This window comes from Astatotilapia calliptera, chromosome 7 (assembly GCF_964374335.1).
Source record: "Astatotilapia calliptera chromosome 7, fAstCal68.1, whole genome shotgun sequence".
NCBI classification, from domain to species: domain Eukaryota; kingdom Metazoa; phylum Chordata; class Actinopteri; order Cichliformes; family Cichlidae; genus Astatotilapia; species Astatotilapia calliptera.
This window is the reverse complement of record NC_137428.1, coordinates 38,044,540-38,068,439: the sequence shown is the minus strand read 5'-3', so window position 1 is coordinate 38,068,439 and position 23,900 is coordinate 38,044,540. Positions and strand designations below refer to the sequence as shown.

General features: G+C 39.1%; 1 long non-coding RNA gene across 1 annotated transcript; it reads left to right on the top strand.

Annotated features, from left to right (window-relative positions):
• The first annotated feature begins 17,369 nt into the window (after positions 1-17,369).
• Positions 17,370-19,376, top strand: LOC113027382 (uncharacterized). Its single transcript, XR_013910514.1, has 2 exons — positions 17,370-17,446; positions 18,348-19,376. It is a non-coding gene; the product is annotated as an uncharacterized LOC113027382 (long non-coding RNA).
• The last annotated feature ends 4,524 nt before the right edge of the window (positions 19,377-23,900 follow it).

Genomic DNA, 23,900 nt, shown 5'->3' with positions numbered 1-23,900 from the left:
AGGTTGGAAGTAGGTGGGCAATATCTCCAGTTTTTCTTTTTTTTTTGTATATCAGAAAATTGGGGTATGTTTGGGAAAGCTAGTTTATAAGTTTTGGTATAGCATAACGTGCATAAGACAAAATGTTGATGAGTAAAATAGAACAATTTCTATACATCCAGTTTATTTGATATCTATTCAAAACAAAATGGAAAATAATGATAATAATAAACTCAACTTAATCCAGCAATTATGTTGTGTCAGTTATTTAAAGTCTTGTTCTAACTAGTATTAACTATAAATGTTTATTACAACATCTTTATTACTGGTAGTTCACATATCAGCTCATGCCCTTTGTTCTGTCCATCTCAGGTGTTGCTCTTCCTTCTATTGGAGCAGGTATGCAGACATGTGGTCTCTGGCTCTCGGGGGTGGGTAATATTGCAGCCTCTCACTGATGGCACTTTATTTATGCTTTGATGGTTACCCCTGTGCTGTCAGCGTTAATCTTGCTAAAATGTCATTAACGCCATAACCGCATTAACGCGGCAAATCTCCGTTAGCGAGTTAGGCTCACCCTGTGCGAGCAGCTGCGCGGCGCTAACCGCGCTGACGAATTGACAAGCTCAGCAATCTGTTCTCTGTTCATGGAGTTAGTGTTGTCAGACACATGAAACCTGTTACCACATTTGTTAACTAATTTTCCAATCATGGTGATTGGTGCAAACAGTTTTTCCAGGGTGTTGTAACAGCTGTCTGGCGAGTAAGGAGCGGCTAGCAGGTCCAGCGGGCATGTGGTGTGGATGTTAGCCGGATAACTCGAAGCCAGTCAGTTAAATCCAATAACAGACCTTTATTCGCTGTCAGCAACATTACACTTTATAAGCCAGGTCTCCTCGGCTGTACTCGTCCGAGCCTACATGCGCAGGGATTGGTATCGCCAGCGCCAGCTTGTCACAACAGTAAGGTGTTTTCTTGGAGAATGGAATATGAGCAGCATGGAATGGCTGCCGCTAACAACACACACCCACTAGGAGACCCCCATAGCTACTACAATAGTTGGGCAACCCCCCCCCCCCTAGTGGTGCTATAACCCAAAAGGGTTGTTACAGTGTCCACACAATTTTGTTCTTCTTTGGTAAACCTACCAATCTGCAGGACCAGCAAGAAGACATGAGGGCCAGGAGTGGTAATCTGCATGGATTTTGCGATGTCTTTCTTTATACTGTCTGCAGTTTTAGATCTGTTTTAGATCTGTTTTAGATTCTTGTATTTTGCTCGTTTGTGTTGTTGTGTTTGCACATCTCTGTTGCTTGTGGGGCTCGCACACAAGAATTTCACTCGCATGTGCTGTGCCAGTGTGCCTGCACATGTGATGTGACAATAAAAGTGATTTGATTTGATTTGATTTGATTTGAAAGCCAGGTGTATAGACCACAGTGATCCTTCTTTCACAGTCTGGAACATTTCCAAACTCACAGGTCTTTGTTGCTGACTCCAAGCTAACACTAGACTTAAAATATGTTTTACCCAGGATGGTGTTGCCAGTGGCACTCTTCCCAACACCAGGTTTCCCAATCATCAGAATCCTCATTGGAGGACCTGCAGAAAGAAAGAAAGACCCAGTGTTATAATTACTGTTTGAATGAACATATTTTCAACTGCAATAGAAATTTAAAAAAAGAGGCAGCTAATAAACACTGACTGTAGTATAAAGAAGAAGTCTATATAAATGAGCCAACTTTGCCATCAGGGATTGCAGCACTGTTAACCATTTTTGTTCTTTACTATTTGGAAAATGAACATAAACTCAGCTCTTCACTGTTTTAATGTGGTGCAGCTCCCAGCTCCGCCTATTGGGTGGACCTCAGCCTATATCACCAGGAGTGCATCTGTTACATTTCACAGCTTAAGAATAATTTTTCAAAAGCGCCATGTAAGTAACTCTTACTTGCATTGTTCCACTGCATTTACAAATCTCTAGCCTTTACTATAGATATAAAGACTGGAGAATGTTGCACATTCTGCCTATGTGGTTTAATATCACACTCAAATGACACAGTTCCACAATGAATCTAATTTTCATTTTTAACTTTTGTTGATTTTTGACCACTAAGGTATTGTGTTGACAAGAGAAATACAGAATTATATATTCTTTTTGCAAAAAAGATGGAAATGGCTGTGGTGAACCCATACTAAAGAAGAGGGAGGAACACAGGGTAACTTAAAAGAATGGATGAATGTGCACAAAGGTAGACTATCTTATGCAGAAGGTGCAATCTGAAAGAGACTGTAAGACGACCTAGACAGAATGTCGCAGGGCAGCATCGTAGGATGACTTTGACAATCAAGAAAAGGAAGTGAGTCAAGACAGAGGTGAGGATTAAATGGTGGAAATTAAAGAAGGAAGAATGTTGAAAAAGTCTTTAAGTGATAGGGGAGAGTCACCATTAAGCATACCATTTTTTGAGATTTCAGAACTTGAGCAGACCAATTCTTCCAAACTGTTGCACTCAGACTGTGGAATGCACTGCCTCTATTTCTACAGAGTTTGGACTCTGTGGAAACTTTTAAAAAGCAGCTAAAGAGTTTTATTTATATAGTGCCAAATCACAACAACAGTTGCCTCAAAGCCCTTTATAGAGGACGTTGAGCCCTCAGACCACCCTGGTGATCAAATGCTAAACTTGAGTTTGAACCGAGTGTGGGAAATTGTTTGGAGCTGTCTTTATAATACTGGACATTTTTCATTATATCATTGTAAATATATACATCATCTTGAGTTTGACATTCTTAAAAAAAATATAAGTAGCTGCTGCAGTGAGTTTCCTGGCTGAAAGGCTCTTACCTGAGAGTCCTGTAACCAAACCAAAATATATTTTGCTGTCATTTACTTTAGTGCCGGTTGCCAAACAATGGACTGCTACCAAAATTATACTTCTCATTTTGAAAGAGCCACAGCTTCACCAGGTTTAGTGATTGTGTATCTAAGAAAGAAAGCAATACAAAAACCTTAAAGTAGGAAAAAGCAGATATCACTTTTGAAAGGTACTTTTTAAACTTTTTTCGTTGTTGTTGTTGTTCTTGTTTTTTAATTATACACTTCATATCACAGCTTCACAAATAAAAAACTGAAAGCATCTTTTGACACTGTGAAAAAAAAAGATCTGGGTCAAGAGGTGCATGGTATGGAGTGAATTTCCAGGTTCTATTGTTGAGTCTGTGGCAGTTTTTGCAATCATTTTCCCTTTGACTGCTGTAGAAACATGTCCTTTTGTTCTTCATGTGGTGCCACCTAATAAAAGTCGTGCAATGTTTGGGTTTTTTTCCAAATCTCATTGACAGGCAGAACATGGAAAGTACAGCTTGTCAAGATCTGGTGTTGAATGAAAGGGTAGTTGTAATTGTTGGACTGAAAAGCTACATACTTCTTGCTAGTACTCATACTGGAATGCTTGAACAAAGAACTTGAAGTTAGCAGCCAACACATTATTTACCCTAGTTTTTAAATAGAAGATATGCTCTGTGATATTATTCTGTTATTATATGTTACCTTATATATGTAATCAAAGTAGTTGAATTAGAATACTGCTGTAGATCACATTATACCCTTTAATATAGAGTGTGTGAGCTGTATGTAGTTTAGTTCTCATTATACTTTTGAGTTAACAGAACATATTCACATATTAGTTCATTAGATAAATGTGCATCACTCTGTATCCTTGATCTGCTGGGAATGTGTTACACTGTTTTCTTGACATGCTTAATTGTTGAATCATGAAGAGAAGGTTGTAAGCAGGAGACTCTGTGTCTAAAGACAGGGGAGATAGATAGATCACATTCCACACCCCCACCTTACAGAAAGCAGAGAAACAACTGCCGAGGTCATAACTTAGGCGCTGTAACAGAGAAAAAATGTGATGTTTTGGCTTTTACGACTAGCTGGGGGCCACTAGAGACTATAAAAAGCTGAGCAACCCGTCACCATTTTGAGACATGTGCCTGACCCTCTGGTAGCATCTCTCCCGTCCGGACGTTGTAATGCTCTTATTGTTGAATTGTATGGAAATAAATGATTGTTGATTGAGCATTGATACACCGAGTATTGTCCCTCCTTCAGCCCAAAGATTCAAAGAACTGCGTGTTTTCAACAACTTGGTGCCGTGTGACCCGGATCTTTGGTGTGCTGAGGAGGTGCAGATTTGACCTTTGGTGAGATCGTGAGGCGAGGTGAACAGAGGACCGGTCCAAAAATAAAAAGGTAAGCACAGCCTGTTGTATTATAAATACCAAATGTGCATATTGGGCTTTCCAAATTAATCTGTTCGCTGAGTCACATGTATTTTCACAGTAAATTTGTCGGTGTCTGGTTTTTGGCGCAAGATACTAACAACATAAGTTGAGGCTGAATTCCAGGGTGTTAAATAAACTGCTTCTACCGAGATACTAATAACATACTACGTTGGTCTAGATTGCAGTAATCTGCTTCTACCGAGATACTAATAACATACTACGTTGGTCTAGATTGCAGTAATCTGCCTCTACCGAGATACTAATAACATACTACGTTGGACTAGAGTGCAGCCACTTTACCTTCCACATTTAATTTTGTCTAATACTGGCTTCTGTAGCAATAATACATTAGAATTTATTCTGAAGACGCGGCCATTAGTCCAGTACATTGAAGTCGAGGTTTGTTTATTTTGTTTATGGTGTCAGTGACGTCCTGGCTTTTGCCGGCTATGAAATAGAAGTTGATTTAAGGACAAGCAGATACTGGCTTCACGGTGCAGTTGGACGCTGGCAACGCGAGAGCGAAACACGTCCGTAGGTTTGGTTTATGATACGGCGTGTTCCGGTGGTGCGGCCGTGAAGTGCAGTAGTGGTTGGTGCTAATTTTAGTACATTTGAGAGAGGTTTTGACGGTGGTTTGTGGCGTCAGTCGAGTATAAAGGGCTGCGGCCATAATACAAAGTAAAAATTTAAGTACAGAGCAACACCTGGTTTATGATGTCAGGTATAACTTCGGGGATGCAAGCATCACTTTTATGATGCGACTTTGCCCCGTGGTGGCGGTCATAAGCGCAGAGAAAGGGGTATTTTGGTCTATGGTGCAGTGTGCTTTAAGAAGATCTAATAGTTGAGCTCAGAGGTTTCTGTGTAAAATTCCCGCTGAGGAAAAGTGTTGTGTGTGAGTGTGAAAGCGCGCTCTGGGTGAGAGAGTGTGTGTGAAGCTGCGAGGCGCGCTCTGGGTGCTGTCTTGTGGGTAAAGCGCGCACTGAGTGAGAGTGTGAGTGAGGCGCGCTCTGAGTGTGTTTTTGTGTGGAGTGTGAAGCGTGAGCACAGTGACAGTGACGGTTAATGTGTTTGATTAGGAGGACATTAGAGCAAATACACATTTTAGGATCAAAGGTTGATGCCTAGTGTACCTGTGGAACTTTGCCCTAGGAGTGGCGACCCTCCTGTCCGTGGACGCGTGGCCAGGACCGGCGTTGTCCGGGTGCCGAGGTGGTGACTTGGGGAGGTGAGGGCCCCCGCATAGCTACGGAAATAACACTGGAACGGCCGTGTAATCACGGGTTCACATTTATTTCCGGACTAGAACAAGACACATTTTGCGAACAAACGTTGAGTCTAGATTTAGTAAAGAAATATAAAAAAGGTTGAATTCCTCGTTTCAGTGGTTGAAATTGTTGTGTGCCTGTCCCCTGACGAGTGTGAAATTAAAATAAAGAGGGAATTTGGAGCCACATAGAGATAGACGGGCATAATTGGGTGTATTACTCTGTGGTGTAATAAAAATAAAAAGGAGAGATAGTAAGAGGTGTGCAGTGGAGAATTATGGAGGAGTAGAGAGAGGAATGTGTTGGGAGACTGGCGTACAGTTTACGCTGTCAAGGTAGGCGGGTTGCCTGCTTATCGGTTTAAAAGTGATGAAAATGAAATTAAAATAAATCTCTTAGTGTGTTAATACAGGAAGCTGCGGACCTGGACCAACTGCCCCCACAAGCACAGCGGCCGAAGCAAAATTATAGGTAATGGGAACCACACCCAGCACGAATCAGCAGCTGTGAAAAAGACAGCAGCGAGGAGAGAATTAGAGGAGAATTTAAGAGAAGTTTTAACACATAAAATTGGGGCCAACGGACTTGTGGAGGTTGGGAAGGCGTCCGGAGCATCACAACAAAAAGGTGAAACAAAAACACACAAGCAGAGAAATCTGAGAGAAAGGCTCCTTTTAAGGTAACGCCTAGTTTGAGAAAAGATCAAATTAACCTGCTTTTATACAAATGCACATACACGCAATGAAGAAACAGCTTACACTCATGAACACGTGAAGATTTTCCAGCAAGGTTAAAGAAAAATTAACATACTTAAATGATGAAGTCTATACATTACTGACAAAGAAACCCTCTGGGTTGCAGGACAACAATTTAACTAAAAAAAAAAAAAAAAAAAAGGAACACTGGTCTAACCAACCAGGCAAGACACAACAAATTTAGTGGTTAAAAGATTCAAATTGTGACATGTTTTCTGTTGATTGATTAATAAAAGTGATTACTGAATGAAAGAAAGTTCCTTTTTTGGGCTTTTAAACATGATCTTAAGAATTTTAACATATACCTGTGTTGTCCTGTCAACTTGGTGGGTTAGGAGTTGATTATATCGGGAGACAAAAAACAAAAAAAGGGGGAGAGAAGGCTGACACAGGGCCTGGTCCCGGTGTGTCTCCCCTCTGAATAACACAGCCAACACAACATCATTTTCCTGTTCATTTGTTTTTGTTTTTTGTTTGTTTTTGTTTTGTTTTGTTTTTTGTTTTTTCTATACATATTTAATTACAGGCTGTTTTGCCGGCCCTGAAAGCCGAGGCTGACTGGACTCCTGCTCTCCCCCATACGTGACACTGACCAAATGCTGCAACAGCTGGACCCACAACAACGACCTGAGAATGTCAACAGACCTGCAGGAATGTGATCTCATGCAGCCGAGACGGAGAGCACTAAACCTAAGGCCCGTTTCACTACACGGGGGAAAAATTCCCAGACTGCGTCAGCTGACAGAGCTGTGACGAGACGCCCGCCAAGCCCGAATGAAAAGTAAGGCCGAGCGAAAGAATGCTGACCTTGATAACTTTGCATTCACACTGTGCAGGACAGTGATGGACCAACACGGATGATCGGGTGGCGAAAAAGGGCGTGACCGAGACAGGAGGAGTAACTGAGGTCAGAAGGCACCTCAGAATGGACAAAAACACAGAAGAAGATGCAGGTTTCACCTGCGGTGAACATCGACACTGGAGAAAGGACTGCCCCAATTGGGGTCAGAACCAGGACGGACTGAATTTTGAGCAGCAGCAGCAGCAGCAATGGTCGCAAACAAACTGAAAAGGAGGGGGGGGCAGGACCCCAGGGCATGCTTCAGGCTGTGGTTTACCCAGAACACCAGAACAGGAAAGTGATGAACACAAACACACACACACACACACGTCTCCAAACACACAGATTCAGAATGAAGTGAAATACACACATGAACACGTGCACTCGTTGAGTGAGTGAGAAATGACACACACACACACACACACACACACACACACACACACGGGAATGTTGATTCACTGAGAAGTGATGCACACACATACACATGCACACGCTTGTGCAATGAAGAGTGATCCACACGCACACACACATACACGCTGATGCAATGAAGAATGCTTTGCTTATGCTGATATGCAAAATGCTGCACACAAACATCCCAATGCATAATTTTTATGAGGAGCCATTGATTACCATTAAAAACTTAGAATGTGTTATATGTCACCCAGAGGGCATTTATGTAGATTTTAGGAATAAGCTCTAAAACGGTTTGGTTATGAAAACAATGTCTGTGCGTGATGTCTGTTTATGGCTCAAGGCCTTGACTGAATTCTTTGCTGTGCTTCACACAGCCCTGATGAGGAACAGTGGCACAGAGTGAAAATGATGAATTAATAGTGTAAGTTTAGGTTGGAGTACGGCATTTTCTGTGATTGAGTTTTAATTCAAGGAGGAACAAAAGGTGTTACGGCACCTGAGGTTCTCATTCCCACACAATATTGTCCCGGCAGGAAGCAAAATGTTCCTGTGAATTTCTGGTTGATTGTTTGGTTTTGTTTAGCGCTAGCTTGATTTTATCAGTGAGCTTTGTCTTGTGTTCTTTCTCGTAAGCGAGAGAGGGATAGTTTTATGCTTGGACATGTCTGCAACGGGCCCTAATTTGTGTTATTTTAGTAGTATTTTGTTGGTTATGTCTGTTTTCGTTTTTGTTACAGTGCACTGGAGAAAAAACATCTGAGAGGTGTGATCCACCGGTGGTGATATGTTGATAGTTTGTGAGTTCATGATTTAACAATCAGCTCTTTAAACAAGGCCTGAAAGATTGACATTTAAAGCGCTATAAAATATTATTACTGTAAACAGTTGCAAAGTGTGCTTCTCCATGATTGTAATTGGCTTGGGAGAAATTCACTTATAGGGAACACTGATCTAAAAGGATTGCACCGAGTTAATCCGGCCCAAAAAACAACAAGGAATTGTTTTCCTTTAAAATGATGACGTCATCTTGCTGGTGATGGAGGCTCGAATAGGTTGCGCGGGAGACTCCATTATCAGCAACATCTGGTATGAATGTGTATGGAGGTATGCATGTGAATGGACTGTGATGGACTGACGACTAAAAGTTTTGACTGACTTGATACTGAGACAATGACTGCACCCACTTTAGGATTAGTAAATGCCAATAAACAATTCATAAACAATTCACCCGGGCGACAAGAGAAGGGTGGATGCTTCGCTTTGTTTTGTTTTGTTTTTTCAGGAGCAGGAGGATAAGAGAGACTGGAGGAGGAGACTCTAGCTTCACATAAGTATGAACTGCAGACTTAACACTGTGGTTGCTGATTTTGAGTTACTGATGTTTGCATTAAGAAAACTGTGCTATATTAGCTGTGTTTTGCTTAAGGTATCATGTTATATTATTGGGAATGCCAAATGCTACAGTGGAGAAGACTTTTGATACCACTCATGACTGGAATATGTTATTATTAACCATAGCAGGCCACTGTAAAAAGTCAATTAAATTTTATAGAGGAAAATCGCCAAAATTGAACAATACCTATGAATGACTGGCCACATTCAGAATAGAGATATGCAATAATAAACATTGGTCCACATGATTTAGGTTCTCACTTGAAATAGTAAGTTATTAAATGTAGAATATAATCGACAGGGACATTTGATAGGATGTGGTACTGAAAAAGAACAAGAGCAAAGTAAATAAAGAAAATATTGTGTTTAGTTTGGATAAATTCAAATTAAAATGTACCATTACACTCAGAGGATCAATATGAAATAAAACATATGCAAAATTTGTAGGAAGTACATGACTGATAACTGTTCTGTCCTGAGCGTTTGTTTCCGGAGCACCCACTTGACCACACCAGCAGTTTCTCGCCACCGAGGAGGGGTGCTTGCAAAAAAGAATAAAATAAAAATTTGAGTTTAACAAAACATTTTAAATGTAAATATCAAGCTTACCTTTCTTTTTCCATGAAATGTGCTTGTGGGCACGCCAGCCATTTTGAAAAGGTGGGCAAAACAATTGGCAAGGCCACACCCCCACACGTGTGATATAATTTTAAAGGTACTGTTGCCCTCTCTAAGAAACATCAGGACTTAGAGGAGTGGCAAGTAGAGTATGCGAGCTACAAGCAAAAACTAAAATGTGTACTACAGTGTGCAAAAATGAAATACTGGGTCATCAGGGGGACATGAGGGACATTTATAAAACTAAAAGTCCCACTAACCTTAAAGTGCACTTGAAAAGCCCACACAAGAAGGTTAACCTAGCTTACCTAGAAGACCTCATCAGGGGGAGCACACTCCCCCTCCTTGAAGAGCTCACCCACTCAACCCGCATCCCTAGAAAACAGCTAACCCCAGATAAGGCAGCGTGATGTATCCCGAGACAACAGGACTGGGACATCTAAATAAAGGTGTGAAACAATCGCCTTCAAAAGGTTATCAATTCACTTCAACCAAAATTAGGACCACACGGTGCGGCAAGTTAATAGTGATTAGTCTCAACACCCAAGGATAACCAGAAGAGCATGACTGATATGATGGAACTGGGATTTTGTTACACTTAATTTTTGCAAAACACAAATAAAACTAAATTGAAACTAAGGATTTTCAGAAAATAAAAACTAAACTAAACTAGTAAAGAATTGGTAAAAACTAATTACAACTGGTAAAAATTTAAAATCTGGAGTCGAAACTAAATAAAAATAACAACTAATGGAAATGGCGAAAAGTTTAAAACCCTGGTGCAGAGATTGGCAAATCTGACCAGGAAACGTTATAAAATGGATTGTCAGGATAGTCAGCGTTAAAGCCACTTTTGACAGTCCATACTAGGATGGCATTGGACATCTTCGGGGCAGAAAAGGGTTGGTGTGACCAAGGTGTGGTTTGGCTTGTTGTATGTACATTTCAAAATGTTACAGCTCTGGATGGACCAGTTACCAGGGCATGGAAGGATGACAGACTTTATTACATGAGGAGAAGGGACATTTTCGGGATCGAAGATCCTCAGGGATGACAAGGCTGGAGCAACGGTACTCGAGAGAAGAATTTCTGATACTTTCTGAGATATGATGTCACTAACCTTCTCTTTTAATTGTCTAGCTCCAATGAATTGACACATGGGAGTGTGTCAAAAAGGGGGAGTTGAGTCCGAACATCAAACAATGGTTTTATAAACATCTTATGACGTTATTTCTGTGTTTAATAATTTAGCCATGGTAAAACTTAAGCTTATAATGTGTTAGACTTAGAAAGGGTTCACTAATTTTTATTTCTTTTACACACACATAGATTATGATTAGAATAAGTCCTGAACATAATATTTTAAACCAAATTTGAATCATTAGAAGAACAATGGATAACAATATTAGATTATCAAGGCTAGGGAGAGAGGTGTTTTGGTTTTCTGTCTCTTGCAGAGAAAGGAACAGACACCAGACGGGGACCCGGAGATGTGAGGACCCTTCACAGCAGGGACAGATGTAGGGACTGCCGAGACAGCAACTGGGGTCAAGTGTCATGACGTTTGGGCTCCTGGAGAAGATGGATCCCACAAACAGAGCAATAACCATGAAGGGGTTGGCGAAAACCAGGAACACCAGACCAACGAGGTTCGAGAGGCTCTTGGCAAAAAGGGGGACACGCCGGTGACCCCAAAACACACAGATCCTTGTTTGAAATCGGGGCGGAATAATCCCCAGAACTGTGCAATGACTAAAGGGTGGTCTAACCCCGGAGGTCGAAGAAAGAAGCTGAGAATCACCCAACTGGAAGACACTGGTAGCTGCAGCAATAAAAATAAAGGTTAAAAGCTCCTTAGACAGAGGTTCTAGTCTAAGTACATTTGAAAGGTATAAGGGGGCATTAAAATGGGAGTGGAAAACTGGAGCACCAAAATAAAGCTGTGGGAGAAATGGGGAGTGATGGGAGTGTCATCTGTAACTGCTGTTATGGTTGTAAATCTAACTTTGCTTGCATCTGAACTGCGTGAACACAGAGGTCATCCCACATATGGTCCACCCGTTAAAAGGGGACAGAGGGCCTCAGGATCAAGAAAACCTGGACCTTGCAACGCTGAAGTGCTTGTTATTAGTGATCTCTTTAATGAGAGATCAAAAGAGGGTATTGTGATATTATTCTGTTATTATATGTTACCTTATATATGTAATCAAAGTAGTTGAATTAGAATACTGCTGTAGATCACATTATACCCTTTAAAATAGAGTGTGTGATCTGTATGTAGTTTAGTTCTCATTATACTTTTGAGTTAACAGAACATATTCACATATTAGTTCATTAGATAAATGTGCATCACTCTGTATCCTTGATCTGCTGGGAATGTGTTACACTGTTTTCTTGACATGCTTAATTGTTGAATCATGAAGAGAAGGTTGTAAGCAGGAGACTCTGTGTCTAAAGACAGGGGAGATAGATAGACCACATTCCACACCCCCACCTTACAGAAAGCAGAGAAACAACTGCCGAGGTCATAACTTAGGCGCTGTAACAGAGAAAAAATGTGATGTTTTGGCTTTTACGACTAGCTGGGGGCCACTAGAGACTATAAAAAGCTGAGCAACCCGTCACCATTTTGAGACATGTGCCTGACCCTCTGGTAGCATCTCTCCCGTCCGGACGTTGTAATGCTCTTATTGTTGAATTGTATGGAAATAAATGATTGTTGATTGAGCATTGATACACCGAGTATTGTCCCTCCTTCAGCCCAAAGATTCAAAGAACTGCGTGTTTTCAACAGCTCTGAACACCATGACTCACAGATTATTGCCCATAAAACAACAGATGTGTCCTTAACCCTGAGCACAAGAAAACTGCAGGAGGAATAGTGACTCTTGTGAATTTTGACAGAGGGATGCCTCACTATGGCATATACTTATTAGACCTTTTGTTGGATGACCTAATGAGTCCTATTGAGTCCTAAAGCAGGACTCATGTCCCTCATGGTGTCTTTTTCAGACATTGAGGGAACTGTATTAGAGCCTATTTGATATCCTACTCTTTAAAAACCTAAAGTTAAAAGGATTCTGGGGTTCTGTAAAAATGTAACAACCAGGGGTCCTGACAAAGCATGCATGCACTAGCATGTTGAGCCTCAAACATAGGGGAAGGTCTTCACCATCGTTCAGGGTTCCTGTTGTGATCAAAGAGAGCCCAGACATAACATCCCAGTCCACTGACAGTGAGTCCTGTAGTGCTCTCTAAATGTAGCTGTTATAAATGTGTTATGTGTTATTCTCCTACCAATACAAAGCCAACAACTCCCATAATCCCACCTCACAGCATCCACAGCAGTTCAGCAGGGGCATCTGCTATCTAAGTTTGGCAATGAAAAATGTGTACTGGCACATTGTTCATTGCTTAACTGATGAGAAAAAAAACAGTGAGTCAAATCAAAATCAAAGTGTCAGAGTAAGGGAAACGTAAAACCCCTATTCTGTCTCTTTTAACTTTATGTCATTTCAAAAGATATGCCTGTGTGTGTTCTACATCTGAGCTAAAAATAATAATTTTTTTTTTTTTTTTTAAACTAACCGCAGAGTGAAGTCCAACACCCAGAATCCTCTGCCAAGCACATTTCAACAGGAGTACATACTGAGGATCTCATTGACAGAAATTCCTGGTTGTCAGGAACATTTGGTTGTCTAGGTAACACAATAGTGACACCTGGTGGTCATTGATCATACAATAAATGACCGGTCACTTTGGAAGTACAGTGGTCCCTCGCTATAACACGGTTCATCTTTCGCAGCCTCGCTGTTTCGTGGATTTTTTTTGTGCAATTTTGCATGCTTTTCTTTCTTTCTTTCTTTTTTTCACAGCACATTGTATCAGCTGTAGACCATTGTCAATAAATCTCCTCCATACCCTGGCTCCTGTACAGTACAGAATGCGTTCAGCTTGTTAAATTTACATAAATCTTCGATCGTTGGCAGTGTGACTCTGAAGTGCTGCACTGTATGCCTGTAAGTTTTCTCCCCAACAAGCACAACAATGTCGACGAAACGTTTTGCATCATCAAAGGCACCTGCAGTAACACCCAAAAGGCAGAGGAACATGTTAACCACAGCACAAAAAGTTAAAGCTAAAGGAAGGTAGAAGTTACTGTATTTTTCGGACCATAAGGCACACCGGATTATGAGGCGCATTAAACAAAACAAAACAGTCAAATAAGTCAAACTTTCCTCAACTCATTCTCCTTGCTTCCTCTACTTCCGTACCATTGATTCATTAATGTTGAATTCTCTCGCAGCTGCTCTATTCCCATGTTCTGGACCTGAAAACAGGGTTTGATCTTTGGTTTCATTCTATAATACCGAACTTATTTTTCTACGAATCTTGGAACTTTGAGAGTGTTTAAACATGAGAGAAAAATGTGAAAATGTTCGTGCCTGTCAGAGAAAAGTGTATAAAGTGTGTAGTGAGGGGTTTTACGCCCTTAAAACATCTATAATAATTGTAAACACTGGTTACTTCGCCGATTTCACCTATCACAGGTTATTTTTAGAACGTAACTCCTGCGATAAACGAGGGACCGCTGTACATCTGAATGGCTGCCAAAGGACCTATTCCCCTGTGCACTGATCATCAGTCTCATAAGGATTCCCGCTTTTTTTTACTTCTGTAAAATTTCTTCAGGGTATACAGCTAAATGTACATCTACTCTAAACACGGTGATAGATTCAAATCTCTGAGCACAATACAAGGTCCTTTAGAGAATAGGAGCAAGTCAGTGTACTCCTAGTACCATTCAATAGTGGTAAAGGACTGCACACAGCCTTGTTGTGCTCCAGTGAGGGAGAAGGAGAGGTGGGTCCTATTTGGACTTTCTGTGGGCAGTTCGTGAGGAAGTCTTTGATGCAGGTGAAGGTGGGGAGATTTGGAGATTTATAAGTCTTGTAATTTGCTGATTAGGATGCCCTGGATGATAACACTGAATGCACAGTTACAGTCACTTAAGAGTGTTATCAGATAGCACCCTCTGTGCTTTAGGTGGTTTAGTACTGTGTGGGTTGTCACATGCTGATCCTAAAGTATGAGTGAATAGGTATTGGAGACAGTTGATACTTAGACCTGCGACAGGCTCCTCCTGTGCCTCCACTTAGTTCTGTAGTCTAACCAAGTGAAAAATCAATTTTAAGACTTTCACATTATAAAGCAAACTTTTCCAGTGAAACACATCTGCTTGGGGCCTCATGGTGTTAACCCAGCCTGTCACATATGTGTTGAAAGATTACACCAAATGGCTTTTTGGTTTGTTACAGTTTAACACTAAGGGGTCCTGACAATACACCACTGTGATGATTGGTGAGTAGAAACAGGTCTTTCTGCAGCCTTCATGTCGCTTCTAACAATGAATGCCTGTTTGTACTTTAAGCTAAACATAGTCTGTGTTATCATTGGCTTGTGAGTCATCTGAAAAAATTGTTCTAACCTACATGAAATGTGCTACACAAACAGAGTTTGACTGATTGATTTTTTTGATTGACAAGTTCAGCAGGATATTTTTTGGCCTACTGTCATTTACACTAACAAAAACATGTGCAGTGTTAAATCATGCAACCAGTCAACTTAATCTCTTGCAGTACATATCTGTGCAGTTCCTGAGTCATACTGAAAAGCATGCCTTTTATCAAGGATTTCACCATCATCAACGCTGCAGGAGAAAAAAGTGATGGTCCCTTGGAGAGTTTTTAGATCAGATAGGTGACGTTTAAAGAATTAAGGCAATGTGCAAGTTGCTGGTTTATTTATTTATTTTTAGTCCTTCCAAGATGTCAATTTGATCCCCATCAGTCACCAACAGCATCCTGGTAAAACAGGTGCTGTAAGGGGTGAAACAAATGGAGCAAACCTGTGCGCTGAAACTTGCAGCTGTACGTGACTGTACATCTAGTACTATTCAGTACTGTGAGAATGATGTGATCAAGTTTTTTTATATAAACATTTTTTTAAACAAGTTTGTGAAATAAATACATAAAAATAGAAAAAATAGTAATTATATATTTGTTTTTAAAAAGTTATAAAAAGAACCCTTTGTTGAGATAAGCAGGACAGAGCAGATCTATTTTGTTGTTGTTGTTGTTGTTGTTGTTTTGTTTTTTTACCAGAAAAGATGGATATGTCTTTCAGCCATTGCTACTATCTGTTTTTTTTTTTTATCAAGTCCTATCATAAAAGGCCTTTTTGTTTTGGACATGACAAGGACATATTTCATGATTTTCATTTTTAAACCTAATGTCTTTCTTGTCTTTCTTAATTTAAAGTGATAAGTATTTGTAAAGATATGTACAAACTGTACAAACCAGTATCATGGCAAATTGTGTAATAGACACACTGTTGCACCATGTCTATTTTTTGCTTTGCCTCTCCAAAATGAGAAAATGGACACGGATGTAGAAGTTGCATTACCAGCAGGGGGAGAGATTTAAAGCCAAGCCTCTGTAGTGAGAAAAAAAACATATGAAGTACATTCCAGAGTCGTTAATTGCCAAACACAATTAGGCTAGGCGGCTAACATGTACATACATGCAAATGTGTTATTAATGTCAAGCCAAAGCATGAAATGGACACGGTGGACCTGGCGTGGCTATAACACGCTTTACTGTGATATCAGGTTAAACTGACATTGCAAAAGACTGCTTAAAAAATGCTGTAAAATTCCTGAAACCATGAAGCATGGGGATGGGGCTGGATGAAACCAATGACTTGCCAGGTGAAGAGATTCACAGTTATTTAAGATGTGCACAAAGATCATGGGAATACTCAGTGGAAGAGGCAGGATGATTAACCCACAGGGATCTCCATGTGATCTTTGTTTGCACTGATTTATCATCACTATTTGATATAAACTATTATATAGAGTATATGATTTAAATAATTTCGGCATTGTGCAGGGAAGTTCCACCACCTCCTTTGTGTTTTGAGGCAACAAAAGTACCTGGTTTACCTGGTTTACCTGCACTCTCATGGGGTCTACCTCAGACTTTGAAGGAATTCTGCTTTGGACACACTTTTCACGCTGTTCTTTGTTTTTGTAGAAATGAAACATCTACCAGTCTTATCAAAGCATCCTTTTGTGAAAAGTTAGGAGGGAATACTGGTTGGTCTGCTTCCTTCACCTATGTACAAACAATGAATACACGAAACCACAGCAACAGTACAGCTAGTTGTTTCACATTGCTGTTGTTTCACAGAATGTAATGATGCAAATATCCTAATCCCTATATTTCACTGAAAATGGCACAGAAAGACACACAAAATATTAAATCTGACTTTTCCCTCTTCAGAGAGCCTGTCTATCTGAAGGACCAACAGGAAGACGTGAGCCACAGGAGAGGACAAATAGATGCAGTTTGCAATTTCTGTACTTTTAGAGTCAACCAGAATGCCAACAGCATTGACCAGAGAGATTTAACTGGCCAATCATGAATTCATTTTATCTAACTAATTACCCTGCCTGTATTATTGACCAACACCTCTTTGGCCAGTAATACTGTAACAATCCTTCTTTGGAGGACCTGCAGAAAAATATACGTTTTTTATTGCATTAAATTTGACAAGTTTTATCTAACTTTTTACAGCAATATAAATCTGATTTTCTTTTGCTGATGTTTAGTCTGTGACTTTTTTGTTGGAATGAAATGAAGCAGCATTCCACTCTTTGAGTGTGAAGTAGATGATAGCGCTCCGCCCATCTAGTGGGTGGATCTATTTTCTCAGTATACACAGCAGGAGCCTCAAAGGTGTTTCAAATACTCCACTGAAACCTGCACACTGTCAGCACATCATTAAGAAAGCTGCCAAGATGAGCTCAGCTACGTGTTCAGGTAAGTGACATCTTGTTAATTTAATTACTTCATGGCATCAATGGTTCTATCACATTAAAAGTATTGTGTTTAATATCATAGCATCAGGAGTTTAAAAACTTCAAATATACATTCAGGACTGAATTACAGTATTTCTGTAGCTATTTAAATAGAAATAAAAAGTATTTAAGATTTGGCACTCAATTTAATACATGTTTATCAATTATTAATCTCAGCAGCAATTTGTTTTCTTACACATCCAAACTGTGTTTCATATGAGCTAAGTTAATGAGAATACTTTTATATAATAATAATTCTAAGGATAGTTTAGACCTGGTGGTTAAATAATGACCCAGTAGAATCAGAATACTACATTTGTCAAATTTTCCCAACAACATAGTGCCCTTAATTTAATATGTGTTAATAAGATATAACTGTTTGGGTGATGTAATATGACAAAAACTGGTTTATTTCTTTTGCAATATGTGGTTTCAGTTTGTAATGGTGGATTGTTCTTAATAATAAGAAAAAGTAGGATGGAGACTTTTTAAGCAGGGCTTCACTCTTCTCCACACGTGATCAGCTTCACTGCAACAACCTTCCTTTTCTGAGTAATCAGTGAGACTTTATGTGAGACTTATACTGTGAGCTAATGTGATCTGTCATGACAGTGCCCACTTTGCTTCATCAGCTTTATAAAGTCACTGCATTGTCCTTAATACATGAAGACAATACCTCAGTCGGGTTAATTTAACTGACATTGCCTGCTTAAAAATACAATGTGCCAAGACAGTCCAGCTGATGGTGGTTTGCTTCATCTGCAGAAAGAGGTTAGATAAATAAGGTTTTGATCCTTTCTGTTACATCTCAGGTTATATCTGTTGCCAAATAACTGACTGTTTGCTATTACTATTTCTTCCAGGTGGCAGGGGTAACGTATTTAATATCATTCTGTTGGGAAACTCTGGGACTGGAAAGAGTGCCTCAGGAAACACCCTCCTGAATGCTGGAAAGCATCAGAGTAGACCAGCTCAGCATTTTTTTTCTTACCCAAGCTCTACACCGGTGACCACAAAGTGTCAGGAGATAACGGTAAAGATGTTTGGGAGATGGGTTAGTGTGGTCGACACCCCAGACTTCTTTTACGAAGACCAACCCGTAGATGAGGAAGAAATCAAGGTGTGTAAGCAGTACTGCAAGTCAAGGCAGCATGTGATATTACTTGTGATACAGCTGGGCCGGTTCACAGATGGTGAGGCAGTAATATTAGAGAAGCTGGAGAACAAGTTTGGCAGGATCAGCGACCGTACAATCATCCTGTTTACACACGGAGAAAATCTGCATTGTGATGTGAAGCAGTTTATTGGTGAACGGATTCATCTCAAGCGCATTGTGGAAGCTTGTGGCGATCGTTACCATGTATTCAAGAACACCTCCAAGAACTCCAGACAGGTCAAGGAACTCATCGAGACATCTGAACACATGTTTCCAGGTTTCAGAACAAAAAAATCATTCCCACTGTTCTGTTGCGGTTAACTTGGCTAACACACACTGAATGCCCAAATGTTAGTTGTTTATAGTCAGAAAATGTTTCCAGCTTTCACACTATAACCATCAATAAACATCATGTTGTCTGTGAACTTTGTGTTAGCTTTGGCTGATTCAGTCTGAATAATCTTATTTAAAAACTATCTACAAGTTTGTAAAGGGTGGCAAGTACAAATATAATTTTTTGAAGCGGTGTGTAATTTACTGTGACTGTATAATAATTATAATTAAATTCTACTACTGCTAACCTTCCACTGAAATCATACTTTTGCCTTATGTGTAATCTAAAATCCTGGACAAATTTAAGAAACACTTGAAAATTGCATGTCAGATGAAAAGATGGCTTGTATTTCACTTGACTTATAGAAGGGTAAGTAAATTAATCTATTTTGATTGGACCAAATATTAGTCTGGGCTATTCTTCTATTTTTTTTAACCTTGTGCTTGTTTTCAGGGTTTAATCATTTTATTTTACCTGCTCTCTCTGCCCTCTTATCTTCATGTTCGTTCTTCCTTATTCTGATTTCATCACAGCATAAATAGAATAAATATCAGTAAATCAGTCATTTTCCTGCTGTTTCTCATATGAACTGCAATGGTTAAAGCTACAAACTTGTGTCCCCATACTTTAAAACTGCAACACAACACTGTCATTTTACTCAGACTTCACCTCAATTCTCTGACATTAAATGCGTGGCTAATTAGCTTCCCAGGTAACACAGCCAGTTGATGTTAATGCTATTAACATGCTATGCTAATTTATTAGCACCTGCAAATTGGTAAGTCTGCACAAATTACATTTGTTTTTGCTCCAAATTTGCCAACAAAAAGTTGGTTGTGTAGTTTACAACAATTTGATTTTACAGATGAAAAAGCAAACCGATATGAAGTGTTGTTCATGGTGCCCTGATGGTGGTGCCTGCTAACAGTGAATTGACAACATTAGGCAGGGGTCCCCAGTTAATGATGAGGAAACAAGCATGAAAACTCCAAATGGAAATAAATACATGAAACTGTACTGACAATGAAGATAAAGGATGAAACAGAGAAACAACAAGCTAGGCCAGATCAGGGAAGACCTCAATGAGAATTAGGGCCTGCCACCAATGAGTTAATATATTCTGATCCAACATAAGCTTGTTGTGTTCTTCACAATGCCACAGAGGAGGATACATGTTGGCAGATTTTATAGGCGACCAAACATTTCAAAAGTCTGACCAAAACAGACATCACCCATTCTTAACCAAGCAGATCATGCCCCACTGGGTATTATATGCTGTCCTATCCAGCCTAAAAATTCTTTTACTTAAAGATATTACACTTATTAAGGAACTCATTATGTAATTAATTAGGGACATAATAAGGAACTCGATACATTTCTTAGTGAGCAGCTTTTCAATCTAATAACATCAATCACTTGGAACATCCAACAGCCACCATCTCTGAGAGGAACATGGATTTTTCTGGATCCATGCGCTGGATGTAAATTTGTTGTGGATAAAATGACATACCAAGGCCTCTACTGCCATCTAATGGCAAAAACGAATACTGCTGTACAATTAGGAAATGCTGTGACACAGCTAAATACATATACATACTTCACTGTACATACTTAATGGTCAGCGCGTACTATGGGACTGGACAATTGGACACAAGAAGCTGCATTCATAAGACCAGTAACTGTGGACAGGATGGGATATCTTCTGAAGTGTGTATAATTATTGTTGGGCCATGACAGATTGCCAGGAGATATCACAGGTACAACTGATCTGATGTGTAAATCGCTATACTATAGAGCCACCTTGTACTGCCCCAACCTATTCCTTGGAAAATACTTAATCACATGAATTCATGAAGTGAATGCATTATTTTAAGCAGAAATTATTCACCTGAACTTTAAAATTTGCATGTCACATCTATCAACCATATATAATATTCATAAATTAAATGGTTATATATTTTCATATACTTTAAAAGCAAGGAGATATGCATACATGCCTCCAGTAAATAAGTGGGTATTAAAATTGTGTTATTATAAATGGATAAGAAAATTGTTGGTAATGATGGTGAAACCATGGCTCTTGGCACTACCTAATAATGCACAAAAAATTAACTTTTTCATTTTTCTTTATCACAAAGAAGTAACACAAAAACACATTGACTTTAGCAGTGCTATTTATCAAGTAGTGTTTATAAATCTGCGTACATACACCAAAGTTCCTGTCAGAGCATTATGTGTCTTCACTGTAACTCGCAGTGTTGGATATTTTCCACTAAGTGTCACCGTTGTTTCAGCTGTTAACAGGTATCAGCTGCAGCGTAAATTGATTTGATTTATTTGACAGTGGGTTGTTTGGATGTTTAGTCAACATGCAATGGGAAAAAAAAACTTACACCATTTGAAAATATCTCATTATTTGGCTTACAAAAAGGATCCATTTGAATTTATTCTGAGTTTGAAATTTGAGTACAATTACTCCTACAAGTTAAACTACACTTCAAAGTATGAAAGTATGAATCAAAGTTTATGAAATCAGTAACAAATTAATCCAAACTTATTTATTTATTATTATTACTTGACTTCAGATTTGTAGTTGGACTTCCCCATGTTTCTTTTTAAGCATTTAAAAAGAGGTTAAGCTGTTAGATCAAATGTTTTTAGTGCTGTCAGCGTTAATCTCGTTAAAATGACAGTAACGCCACAACCGCATTAATGCAGCAAAACTCCGTTAGCGAGTTGACGCGGATCACCCTGTGTGTTGGGCTAATGAAATACTGCTCTTTTATTTATTAGCATCAAATCACACTAACAGCAAGTCTATATGATGGAATTTCAAAGTCTCTACAGTTTCTGTCCAGCTGCAAATAAAGTAACATCTTAATTAAATGTAAAGAGTTTTCCTAACAAAGCAAAATTATAACAAGTAATGGTAACAGTTTGGGCTGATAGCACATAATTGGGCCTTTACATGCAGTAACGAGGTGTAAAAGTATAAAAATATTTTTTCAGTTTTAAAACCAAAGTACAAACCTAAGTATAAAAATCACAATGAAACACGTGGATAAAAGCAACAGATCAGTATTTTATTAGTGTGCTTTGGTTTGCTTCCAGGTGGAGATAAACCTGCCGGGAAACGCAAACCGAACTTACCGTACAGAGTTTTTAAAGACTACTTCTGCCGTACTTCTGTACAGTAAGTTCGGTTTGTGTTACTATATTTCCTGTGAACCTTTATGTCCATTTGAATGGACACCAAAGAGACTTTGACTTTTGAATATAAAAAGTTATGACAATCTGTTGTTATCCTCGTCAGTGTTTTCCTTTCTTTTTCGTTGTAATAAAGATAAGCGGGAAAAAGGCTTCTTTTCCCATAAGCTTTCATAAAAAGAAATACAGTTAGCAATTTGCAGTCTCATGAGGTAAAACTGCAGTCAGATAATATGTTATCTAATATAATAGTGCCGTATTAGATAACATGACATTATCTGAGGTTATCATTATCAAGTCATAGCATCATGTTAATTGATTTTTTTATAGTGGGAAAGAAAAATGCTAACGTGCTCTGTACATAACAGGTTTTTATACCCAAAAAGTCTAAATCTCCTACCAAAGTCTGGCTTCCATCCAGCTATCAATAAAAGCTCAAATGTAAAAGCAGACAGAAGCAGAGACACAAAACTCATTTAACAGTAATATTTCATTATTATTTCTCTTGAATGAGGCCTGTGTGTCGCCTGCAGTTTTGTAACTTTCTTCCTCATATTTTCCTGTTTCAGTGTTTCTGGCAGTTTACATTATATTAAGAAGAAAAAGTAAACAGATTTAAAAAAAAAAACAAAGAGTGAATATTTTGAATTCTGTTAATTTCCAAAGCAGGGAAATGACATCAGCCACAAGTTTTTCATTAAAAGAGCTGCACTACGACTCCTGGGGAAAAGAACCACACTTTAGTTTAATTCAGTTCAATTCAGTTTTATTTATGTGGTGCCAAATCACAACAGTTGCCTCAAGATGACATTTTTGGAAGTTTTCAGAGGGTTTTTTTTTTTAATCAATCAATCAATTTGTTAATAAGCACATTTAAAAGCAACTCAGGTTGACCAAAGTGCTGCACATAGTAAAAAAGTAAAAAGTGGAACAAACACATACAAAGAACAAAACAATAACTCAGTCACAATTAAAAGCTAGTGAGTTAAATTCACATTTTTTTAGCTCTCATCACAATTACAAAAATAACACAAACACTGGTTTTGGTATGGCTGAGTTATTTACAGTTATATAAACTTATATGTCTATGGCCTTAGCAATCCATAGGAAATCCTGCTGCTTACTTTTCAGTTGCCTTTAGCTACACAATTGAATTTGCATCACGATGTCTCATCACTTTAACATCTTTGTTTCTGTCCTACTTTCCTTACTCATATCTGCTGTATTTTAATGCATGTAACTGAGCCAGAGCAGCAATGATCTGATGTGTCAGCTGTTCTCTGAACCAGTTAAAAATCTGGCAGCTCCATTTGGAGTTTGACAAACACATGACTTTAATGATTGAGTTGGGTTAATCATTTTCTATTTTTTGTTGCTTAATTCTGAGACAACAGTTGTGAAACACTGTCCTGTCATAGGCCTTACAGATTTATTTACTTAAGCAAAGCAATTGATGATGACACTATGTATCATTTCCAAGTCCAATTGAACCACACCCAGACCCACATCTTTAAACAGGTCAGGGCACTAATCACTTAACTGTGTCCAAACACAGCAGTTAGCACACTAGACTACTGAACCGGGCTTTCAGGTCAAGCACACTGGGCATGGTGTGTATTAGCGGTGCGACCCATGACAGGGTGTCCATTAGTATCCACAGCAGTCAAGATCATGATAGAAAAACAGGTAAAAAAAAATCAGTTAAAGCACAGAAAAATA